Source organism: Haematobia irritans, chromosome 2, assembly GCF_050003625.1.
Source record: "Haematobia irritans isolate KBUSLIRL chromosome 2, ASM5000362v1, whole genome shotgun sequence".
Lineage (NCBI taxonomy): Eukaryota > Metazoa > Arthropoda > Insecta > Diptera > Muscidae > Haematobia > Haematobia irritans.
Genome location: NC_134398.1, coordinates 153,615,637 through 153,628,121, shown reverse-complemented (window position 1 = coordinate 153,628,121; position 12,485 = coordinate 153,615,637).

Sequence of the window (12,485 nt, the reverse complement as noted above, 5' to 3'; positions counted from 1 at the left end):
TACGGTGGAAGCAAAAACTTGGCTTGATAATGAGTTTCCGGACTCTGCCCCAGGGAAACCAACAATAATTGATTGGTATGCAAAATTCAAGCGTGTTGAAATGAGCACGGATGACGGTGAACATAGTGGACGCCCGAAAGAGGTGGTTACCGACGAAAACATCAAAAAAATCAAAATGATTTTGAATGACCGTAAAATGAAGTTGATCGAGATAGCAGAAGCCTTAAAGATATCAAAGGAACGTGTTGGCCGTATCATTCATCAATATTTGGATATGCGGAAGCTCTGTGCAAAATGGGTGCCGCGCGAGCTCACATTTGACCAAAAACAACAACGCGTTGATGATTCTGAGCGGTGTTTGCAGCTGTTAACTCGTAACATACCCGAGTTTTTCCGTCGATATGTGACAATGGATGAAACATGGCTCCATCACTACACTCCTGAGTCCAATCGACAGTCGGTTGAGTGAACAGCGACCGGTGAACCGTCTCCGAAGCGTGGAAAGACTTAAAAGTCCGCTGGCAAAGTAATGGGCTCTTTTTTTTGGGATGCGCATGGAATAATTTTTATCGATTATCTTGAGAAGGGAAAAACCATCAACAGTGACTATTATATGGCGTTATTGGAGCGTTTGAAGGTCGAAATCGCGGCAAAACGGCCCCATATGAAGAAGAAAAAAGTGTTGTTCCACCAAGACAACGCACCGTGCCACAAGTCATTGAGAACGATGGAAAAAAATCATGAATTGGGCTTCGAATTACTTCCCCACCCACCGTATTCTCCAGATCTGGCCCCAGCGACTTTTTCTTGTTCTCAGACCTCAAAGGGATGCTCGCAGGGAAAAATTTGGCTGCAATGAAGAGGTGATCGCCGAAACTGAGGCCTATTTTGAGGCAAAACCGAAGGAGTACTACCAAAATGGTATCAAAAAATTGGAAGGTCGTTATAAACATTGTATCCCTCTTGAAGGGAACTATGTTGAATAATAAAAACGAATTTTGACAAAAAAAAAATGTGTTTTTCTTTGTTAGAGCGGGGACTTATCAGCCAACCTGTTACAGAGGAAAATCAATAGACAACTGTTCGTGTCAAGACCATCTACAAAACAATTGTGGCAAATATTATCTTCCGCAAGAAAATTATTTTTATTTGACTTAGGTAAACCAAGAAATTTGTAGCATTTTTCAAGAAAATGATTTTTTTCACGTTTTTTGCGAAGAAGCTTTTACAGTGTGGCATGAAGAATTTTCCGATCAGCAAAATGATTAGAATTATATTTTGTTGAAGAAGGAATCACTTCATTAATGGACTCCAGGCTTCTGGAACATTCTAAGATAGTCTTTATCGACTGATCATGGTATCAAAAATTTTGGTCTTCAAAATGGTGAAAGGTAAAATATAGTCACCGACACGCCCCGCCCGACATTCGACATTACTTACTTGTTGGTGTTGTAACTGTGTTTTTTTTCTTCCAATTATGGAACGGAATACAACACTGCTATTATAACTGTTGCGAGAAATGGTACGAAAAATAAAAGTCTTATTCACATTTAAATGCTGCCATATATAAATCAATCTCTCTATCACGCGGTAATTCAATTATGAGTAATTTTATTTCTGAATTAAATAGATCAAAATGGTTTTGTAAGCTTGTAAACAATTAAATGAACTGTCACTGGAATAAAAACAGACTGAAGTTGGTTGCCTTACATATCAGCTACCCCGCATATGTTATTATTACTTATTACACTTATAACTTAAATTTTGGACAGGATGTGAAATAATCGGCTCGGGCTGGCGGTAATTTTTATATGCCCAAAAAGTAAACATTTTTTTCAATTTAATACAAAATATTTACAATTTGCTGAAACAGACTACCTACAAATTTATTTGCTAATGAGATTTGTTGCTGCATACCATAAAAATGGGAAATTTTCCAAAGTACAACAATAATGAAGTAGCATTTTGATTTGAGCATACACACTCAAAAAAAAAAATAGAGGACAAAATTATACCCAAATGAAGCATAAAGATTAACTAAATTCGTACTTTTCGCAAAATAGTTCATTATTTCTTTAAATTTGTAAATTTTACTAAAAATGCGCCCATCTTGAACTTCGTATGGCACTAAAGACATTCTTGCAATTTTGAACTCCAATTTTTTCCTTCAAACTGCAAAATTTTCTATAAAAAGCGAAAAAAATTAATTATGTCTAATAAATTTTCTTGAATTTGTCGAAAAACGTTTACTTATTTTTTTTTTTTGATATCGGCGTGATGTCAGCGTTTGTAATACTGTTTAGTTAAAATTTTCTAAAAATAATCGAAATTTTCTAAAATTAACCAAAAATTTTCTTCATGGTCGGTTCACTGTTTTTTCAGTACAGCTTTAACATCTAACAATTTAAAGATAAAGAATGCTCTTTTCATTGACACATGCAGTTGTTAAAATACAACAGGGACACGAAGTGAACAAGTTCAACAAGATACAATTGAAATGATTCTTGCTATGGCCTCTATAGTATACTCGCGCGCCTTTCCATGGCAAAAAAAGCAAAAGGTGTTCTTTTTTCAACTGGCAACGATAACGATGAGAGCACGAAATGTACTATGACATTGATGTTTGCTGTCGTGTCTTTGAATATATGTATTATGTGTGTGTGTGTAGTTGCATCAGTAAGTTCTCTTCTAGCTCTTCAGTGTACAGAAAGATGGAGTCCTTAAGGAATTAATGTCAACAAATGTCGCTTCTAGAGTGAAAGATGAATTCGTTGCATAGGGATTTGTGTCGGTAAGAGTATCCATGTGTGTGTGTGTGAGTGTGAGGATTTTTGCAGAATTTTCCTCTTATTTCTTTATGTAGCTAGCTTTATTTGTTTTATATATAGTGTTTCGCCAAAGCCTTTTTCATAGGAACAATTCCTACTTCAGTGAGAGGGCGATTGAGGGAGATAGAGCGAGAGAAAACAAAAAGTAAATGTTAAGGCTCTTTATTGAAGTATGTATGCAAACGTGGCCTCCCAAGTTTTGTATATGTCTTTGTTTTTCCCTCTTCCTTCGTTGTACATGGCCATCGTGCAAAAACAATTACTCTGAAGTGTTAAAAGTCTAAAAACAAAAGATAAAAATTTATGCAAATAACTTCATTGGAGTACACTTAAGAATTTCATGTCCAAGAAGTTTAACATTTTTTTTTTGTTGCTTTTATTTCGCCAAACAAAAATAGTTCGCTTTAGATTGTATAAAAGTTTTAAAACTTGATATTTGTTTTAAATACATGTGTGATAGATTGAGATAGATAGATTAGTTTAAAGGATGATGATACGAAATTTTCTCATATTATATTAAACAAGTATATACGGCCGTAAGTTCGGCCAGGCCGAAGCTTATGTACCCTCTCCATGGATTGCGTAGAAACATCTTCTAAACACTGCCATCCATAATCGAATTACTTGGGTTGCGGTAACGCTTGCCGATTTATTTTTATTTATTTATTAGTAATCCTAGCACTACAAGAAATAAATGTGGTAATAAATTTACGAATACAATTTTTATACCCTCCACCATAGGATGGGGGGTATATTAACTTTGTCATTCCGTTTGTAACACATCGAAATATTGCTCTAAGACCCCATAAAGTATATATATTCTGGGTCGTGGTGAAATTCTGAGTCGATCTGAGCATGTCCGTCCGTCCGTCCGTCTGTTGAAATCACGCTAACTTCCGAACGAAACAAGCTATAGACTTGAAACTTGGCACAAGTAGTTTTTATTGATGTAGGTCGGATGGTATTGCAAATGGGCCATATCGGTCCATTTTTACGTATAGCCCCCATATAAACGGACCCCCCAAACTTGGCTTGCAGAGCCTATAAGAGAAGCATATTTCATCCGATCCGGCTGAAATTTGGAACATGGTGTTGGTATACAAAAATTGGTCCATATCGATCAATAATTATATATAGCCCCCATATAAACCGATCCCCCGATTTGGCTTGTTGAGCCTCAAAGAGAAGCAAATTTCATCCGATCCGGCTAAAATTTGGCACATAGTGTTGGTATATGGTCCTTAACATCCAAGCAAAAATTGGTCCACATCGGTCCATAATTATATAGCCCCCATATAAACCGATCGCCAGATTTGGCTTGCGAAGCCTCAAAGAGAAGCAAATTTCATCCGATACGCCTGAAATTTGGTACATGGTATAAGTATATGGTATCTAACAACCATGCAAAAATTGGTCCATATCGGTCCATAATTATATATAGCCCCCATATAAACCGACCCCAGATTTGAACTCCGGAGCCTCTTAGAGGAGCAAAGTTCATCCGATCCGGTTGAAATTTGGTACGTGGTGTTAGTATATGGTCTCTAACAACCATGTAAAAATTGGTTCATATTGGTCCATAATTATATATATCCCCCATATAAACCGATTCACAGATTTGGTTTGCGGATCCTCTAAGAGAAGCAAATATCATCCGATCCGGCTGAAATTTGGTACATGGTATTAGTATATAGTCTCTAACAACCATTCAAAAATTTGTCCATATCAGTACATAATTATATATGGCCCCCATATAAACCGATCCCCATATTTGAACTCCGGAGCCTCTTGGAGGAGCAAAATTCATCCGATCCGGTTCAAATTTGCAACGTGGTATTTTATTCCTATAGAAAATGTTGTCAAAATTTTAATTCTATAGAGAATGTTGTCAAAATTTTAAATCTTTTGAAAATTTTGTCAAAATTTTGTCAAAATTTTATTTCTATAGAAAATTTTGTCAAAATTTTACTTCTATAGAAAATGTTGTCAAAATTTTATTTCTTTAGAAAATTTTGTCAAGCTTAATTATATATGTATTTACACAAGTAATTCGATTGTGAATGACAGTCTTCAGTAGAAGTTTCTACGCAATCCATGGTGGAGGGTACATAAGCTTCGGCCTGGCCGAACTTACGGCCGTATATACTTGTTTTATTTCATTTTTAAATACAATTGCGTTGCTTATAATCTGTAGATGAATTGGCACACTGTTCCAAAGACGCGCTGTGTGTATCAAAAATTGTCTTTCAGATGTCAAACATGTATACCTTTATTGAATAATTCTGGGGCCTCTATTCGATCTTCCAAACGTCAGCTTATTATAAAAATGGCAAGGTAAAATACCTCCTAAAATTTTGACAAAATTTTCTATATGATTGGCGATGGGCTATATATAACTATAGACCGTTATGGACCAATTTTAGTATGGTTGTTAGCGGCCATATACTAACACAACGTTCCACATTTGAACCGGATCGTGTGAATTTTGCTCCTCCAAGAGGCTCCGGAGGTCAAATCTGGAGAAAGGTTTATATGGGGGCTATATATAATTATGGACCGATATGAACCAATTATGGCACGGTTGTTAGAGATCATATACTAACATCATGTTCCAAATTTCAACCGAATCGGAAGAAATTTGCTTCTCTTTGAGGCTCCGCAAGCCAAGTCTGGGGATCGGTTTATATGGGAGCTATATATAATTATGGACCGATATGGACCAATTTTTGCATGATAGTTAGAGACCATATACCAAAATCATGTACCAAATTTCGGATCGGGATCGGAAGAAATTTGCTTCTCTTTGAGGGTCCGCAAGCCAAATCTGGGTATCGGTTTATACGGGGCTTTATATAATTATGGACCGATGTGGACCAATTTTTGCACGATTGTTAGAGACCATATACCAACACCATGTACCAAATTTCAGTAAGATCGAATGAAATGTGCTTCTCTTTGAGGCTCCGCAAACCAAATCGCTTATTTATTTGCTATAATTGCTTATTATATTGGAAAAATATCACATAATTGGTTAATTCACGTCCAAAACATTGAATTTGGTTCACACCTTAAGCGTAGTACTAAGATCACGTTTTCGCACGAAAAACTGTTATACTTCATATAAAAAACGTTAGCGCGGAATAAATGCGAAATCTTTGTTTTGAGCATTTTCAGACACATATTGATTCAACCCTGGATTTTTCGCACGAAAAAATACGCAGGCATATTATTTCGCATAAATAAGTTAACATCTCTGGGTTTGAAACCCTATTTACGGGGATAGAGGAAGATGTTCGTTTTTCGCAGAAACGAACTTAGTACTAAGCATTAAGAAGTGATGCATTTTCAGTACTATTTAAATAATGGACATCCGTGCTATGAGAATTAAATTCATCGCTTCTGCGCCAATTTTGTACCACTTCTCTATGCAAAAATAACATTTTCACTACTTTTTTGAAATGTGATTAACACCCATAACAATATTATGGCTAAATCGGGCGATGCATATATGGGAGCTATATCTAAATCTGAATCGATTCTATGATTGCAGCTTTAATTAATACTAAAGAAAATAACATTGTGTCAACTTTGAGGCCTAATATTGCAAAATCGGGCGATACATATATATGGGAGCTATTTGTACCAAATTTTATCCAAATCGGTTAATAATTGCGAACGAAATGCTGGGAAAAACAAATACAAGGACAGACGGACGGACGAAAACCAAGTGCTAGATCGATTCAGAAGGTGATTCTGAATCGATCGGAAGCTATCAGAGACCTTAAAAGATGTGTTAGCGAAAACTTAATTCTCAGTTCAGACTCAACTACTTAATGTTAGTCTATGACCTCTCATAATTTGGTCCGTATCGATCCATAGTTACATATATAGCCCCAATATAAACCGATCCCCAGATTTAGCTCGCGGAGCCTCTTGGAGTAGCAAATTTCATCCTATCCGTTTGAAATGTGGTACCTAGTGTTAGTCTATAGCCTCTTACAACCTTGCTAAAATTGATTCATATTAGTCCATAATTACGTATATATCCGCCATATAGAACCAGGCCAGGCCGAATCCTATGTACCCTCCACCATGGATTGCGTAGAAACTTCTGCGAAAGACTGTCATCCACAATCGAATTACTGGCGTTGGGGTAATACTTACCGATGGCAAGGTATCTTAAAACTTCTTAACATCGTTTCTAAATTGTGAGTTAGTCCATACGCTGTATATATTAGACAAAAAAGTTATGTATAGGTAAGTCTACACATAATTACGAATCGATATGGACTTTTGCATGGTACGTGGAGAGCCAGAATTGAAATATGGGGGTCGCTTATATGGGGGCTACAATTATGAACTTGATTTGGACCAATTTTTGTGTGATTGGGGATCGATTTATCTGAGAGCTTTATATAACTGCAGACCGATATGGACCTAATTAGGCATGGTTGCTAACGGCCATATATTAGCACAATGTACCAAATTTCAACCAGATCGGATGAATTATGCTTCTCCAAGAGGCTCCAAAACCAAATCTAGGGATGGGTTTATATGAGGGCTATATATGATTATGGACTGATATGAACCAATTCCTTCATGGTTGTTGGATACCATATACTTACACCAAGTACCAAATTTCAACCGAATCGGGTGAATTTTGCTCTTCCAAGGACTCCGGAGGTCAAATCTGGGGATCGGTTTATATGGGGGCTATATATAATTATGGGCCGATTTCGACCAATTTTTTCATGGTTGTTTGAGGCCATATATTAACACCACGTACCAAATTTCAACTGAATCAGATGAATTTTGTCCTTCAAGAGGCTCCGGAGGTCAAATCTGGGGATCGATTCATATGGGGGCTACATATAATTATGAACCGATGTGGAGCAATTTTTGCATGGTAATTAGAGACCCTATACTAACACCATGTACCAAATTTCAGCCATAAGGACCATTTACATTTTTTTCGTGACCATTTAATTTTTAACTTTTTTGCAGCGAAAAGAATTTTATAAAAACATTGAGCAGGTACACACGATTTTCATTTTGCGCGTCAGTCGTGTGTTGATTGTTTCTTGGAATGGACGGAGAATACGGATTTACTGTGTTTTGTGTTAATTTATCTATTCAGAAGTGGCACGTGGTTTTATGTGAACACAAAAAAGGAAAGTGTAATTGAAAAAATTTATCTTTTTTGTTCTGAGTTTTGCTGTATGGATCATTTATTTTTATTTGCAGTTACATGATGTCTGCGTTTGTACATTTGATGGCCACGATGTAAATATGGAATAATTACTTATTTTTGAAATTGAAATAAAATAGAGTGTGTAAAAATATATGATATTTGCTTGAACGGCATTATAAATACAAATAAACAATGAATTAGTTTATAAATAAATAAATAATAAAGTTAATTTTACGGTTTATTTTCTCAAGTGGCGTCCTTTTTTCGACGATGAAAAAAGTTTTTTCATAAAGATCAAAACATTTTAGGTTGTGACCATGTTCTTTTAACTAGAAGAAAAGCATTTTTAATGAATACCATAACATTTTAAGTCGTGACCATTGTATTTTCATTCAAACAAAATTCTTTTATCAATATAATAACATTTTAGATTATGACAATTACATTTTTCTTAGAACCATGTTCACTGAGCCAACATGATTACAGGTTAAAATGTTACCTGGTCGCCGCAAAAAAAAGCTCTTATCATATTATTTGCTCTTCGAATATGATTGTGACAATCGTGTTTCTTCTCTGCGTGTATGGGGGCTATATTTACCCAGCAAAAAAATTGGAAGTTGTTCCACAAACATTTCTTTTAAAGCCCATCCCAGAATTTCCTTTAAAGCCCATCCCAGAACATTTCTTTTAAAACCCATCCCATCGAGTTTTTTCAACTTCCGATGCAGTCCTTTTGGACAAGTTCACAAACATTTCTTCTAAATCGCATCTTGGGATCCCCCAATGATTTTTTTTCTACTTCCAATGAAGTCCTTGTAGACAAGTGTTAGAAAAAACGCAATCACCCGAGTAAAAATTGAGAGATCTAATTTGATACGATTAGATATAAGCAGATCCGAAAAATGGTAAGATCTAATCATATCTAATTACTATGGAATTATATCTGATTAGATCTCAATATTGGCCTAGATCTAATGTCTTAGATATAATCATATCTATCCTTACATATAGTTAGATCTTATGTTAGATCTCGTCACATATGGAATTATATATAATTATATCTTATTCTGTCTCATCATATCTTGGTAAATCTACTTAGATCTAAAGAGGCCAATTTTGAGATCTAATCATATCTAATTATATCCACCAATTTTTACACGGGCAGGCTATTTTAAGTGCAAATTTTGGACAATTATAGTTTACAAAAAAATAGAAAACTAATAAAAAAAATAGAAAATTAATAAAAAAAGTAAAAAACGAATAATAATAATAATAAATAATTATACAATTATTTTTCGAGCTTTATGGACAGATATAGAACATAAAGTGGTGAACAGTCGAACAATGCTTATTGTTTCTACAGTCAACTACAACATGTGACAATTAACAGAAACTGGTTTCCAGGATACAACAACAATTCTAACGCGTACATTAGTCGTGTTTTTCCTAGTTTTACGACGGGCTCATCGTTGCTTATTATATTTCATGTTAGCCTGATACCGAAACAGGCAATTGACGTCCAAATGCATTATATCTAATTATACAATTATTTTTCGAGCTTTATGGACAGATATTGATTAAGGAACATGGTTAATAGAGCCATTGAAAAGAAAACGTCAGATACAAATCTATACACTCCTAGACTGTACATGTAAGTTATATGAAAAGATGATGTACAGTGGGAGAAAACATGATTCAATTTGTAAGAGGAAATTTCCCAAATGGTTTCTCCATAAGGAGTTAGCATAAAAGGCCCAAAATTGAGTTATCTCTCCCAGCCAGATCTATACTAAAGGCTGTGGAAAAGTTCATTCGCCCGAACCGAAACATGTGCAGTCTAGGCGTGTATAGATTTGTATCTGGCGTTTTCTTTTCAATGGCTCTACTAACCATGTTCCTTAATCTATATCTGTCCATAAAGCTCGAAAAATAATTGTATAATTAGATATAATGCATTTGGACGTCAATTGCCTGTTTCGGTATCAGGCTAACATGAAATATAATAATAAATAAATTTCATCCCCGCTGGGATTTGAACCTGCACCGTTTGACTTTTTACGAGAATTTTTAATTTTTTTGTTGATTTTTAATGGAAGAAATATATTTTTTCGAAAATAAAAAATAAAAACGATGCATAACATAGAAAAATATTTTTTTAGAAAAATATTTGATTAAAAAAAAATTGCCGCTGGTGAGATTTGAACTTGCGTTTCTTATTTTTTCGTTCACACTAATAAAGAACATCTCGAGAAGCAATTAGAATGTTATTCCTTGGTGTCGTATTACGATCATATCACAAACATTTGAATTGACCTTTCGACGCTTTATGTTCAATGGCGTTTGTTCTCTTATGGTGCCAGGTTCAACCCCTGGTCGGAGCGAAAATGTTTTTCAAATTGTAAAAATTAGATAATAGGAAAATAATAGTGTTAATAAAACATATGGATGAAAAAAAGTGAAATTGGTTGGAAAATTTTTTTTTCGCTTTTTAAATTTCTTCATTCAAATTAACTTCCAGGGCACAACTTCTAAAGCAATGCAAAGGATCCAAAAACGGAGTACTTCCGTCCTATGACAAGCCCATGTAAAATTCATTGGAGATGATCCAAGTTTGCACTCCTTCCGGATTACCGATAAAAATTATGTCATGGTGTCTTAGCCCACCATAGAAAAATTGTAAACCCCCTCCTCTTCAGAACCCATAGCTACACCAATGTATTGCCATCTAGTGTAATAAATTGACAAACAACATATTGTCGAAATTTATTGTATATATTTGTAACTTAATTTTCACTTGGTCAAAACTGTATGTTCGAAATTGTTAAACTAACAAAAACTAATAGTCACAAAACTTCATCCGAAATTGTAATTGTTAATATTATTGGCGATAAATAACAAAAAAAACCTTATAGTGTATGTTATGTGTAAATTGTAAAATGCTATACAAAAGCAATTAGTGAAAAAATGCATGAAAATAAAAAACACATCCCAAATCACAAAAACAAAGGATAATAGGGGAGGGAATAAATACAATGTACATTTTAGTTACAAAGTGAGTTTTATTGTCAACTGAATATCTGGATATTGTTGGTCTTGTTTCTGTTTTCTGTTTTTTTTTTTTTTTGTTTTGTTTTGTTTTGTTTTATTACAAAAGCCTAATGGATTTTAAAAATGTGTATTTAAATACCAAGATTTTTATATTTAATTGTACCAAACAATGTGACTTAATTCTTGTCTATAGATATAAAAGTGATTTTAATGCATACAAAAAACATTTGTTTTAATTAAATTTTATTTAAAAACAATTAAGTTTGATTTGAACAACGCTGTATGTAGCTGGTTGGCATCGGGTCAGATCTGTTTATTTAAAAGTATTTGGTCCCCTTCAACCAGCTGTAGCAGTGGTTGATATCTACAAAAACAAAATGAAATCTTTAGTGTTATGCAAATAAAATGTGATTAGTGTTGAAATTTTTTATATTAATCATGTAAGAGAGTTATAAATAAAATGGGGACTTGAAGTATTACATTTAACAATAATTATCACATCTCATAAGAAAACGAGCATTGTTCAAAGCCTAGGTAAGTAAAATCTGCCATCTTTGCGATATATCTCCTTTAGCTTTAATTTCGGGATATTAGTATATATGATATCCCGTCGTGATTGAATAATAAATGCTCTATCAGTCTATTGTAAAGTACAACGCCTAATTCATTAATAGAGCTATCAAAAAACCGTTTTTTTTTAAAGTCGATTGTTCTCGGTTCTAAAAAACCGGACCATTTTTTGAAACCGGTGGGCGGTGTTTTAAAAATTAAATAACCGGCATAACCGCCCAAACCGGGGTTTCCCAAAAAGTAGCAAAAACCCTTAATTAAATATAAATGAAGGAAACAATACTTCACTGTTTTAATGTAAAAACAAGTATATAAGGCCGTAAGTTCGGCCAGGCCGTAAGTTCGGCCAGGCCGTAAGTTCGGCCAGGCCGTAAGTTCGGCCAGGCCGTAAGTTCGGCCAGGCCGAAGCTTATGTACCCTCCACCATGGATTGCGTAGAAACTTCTACTGAAGACTGTCATCCACAATCGAATAACTTGGGTTCCGATGGCAAGGTATCTTAAAACTTCCTAATACCGTAATATATACCGCATAGTCCATACGTGGTATATATTAAACTAAAAAGGCCGATTAAATGCGTATATAATTAAGATTAAAGTTTCTATAGAAATAAAATTTTAACAAAATAAAATGTTGACAACATTTTCTATAGAAGTAAAATTTGGAAAAAATTTTCTATAGAAATAAAACTTGGAAAAAATTTTCTATAGAAATAAAATTTTGACAAAATTTTCTATAGAAATAAAATTTTGACAAAAATTTCTATAGAAATAAAATTTGGAAAAAATTTACTATAGAAATAAAATTTTGACAAAATTTTCTATAGAAATAAAATTTTCTATAGAAAT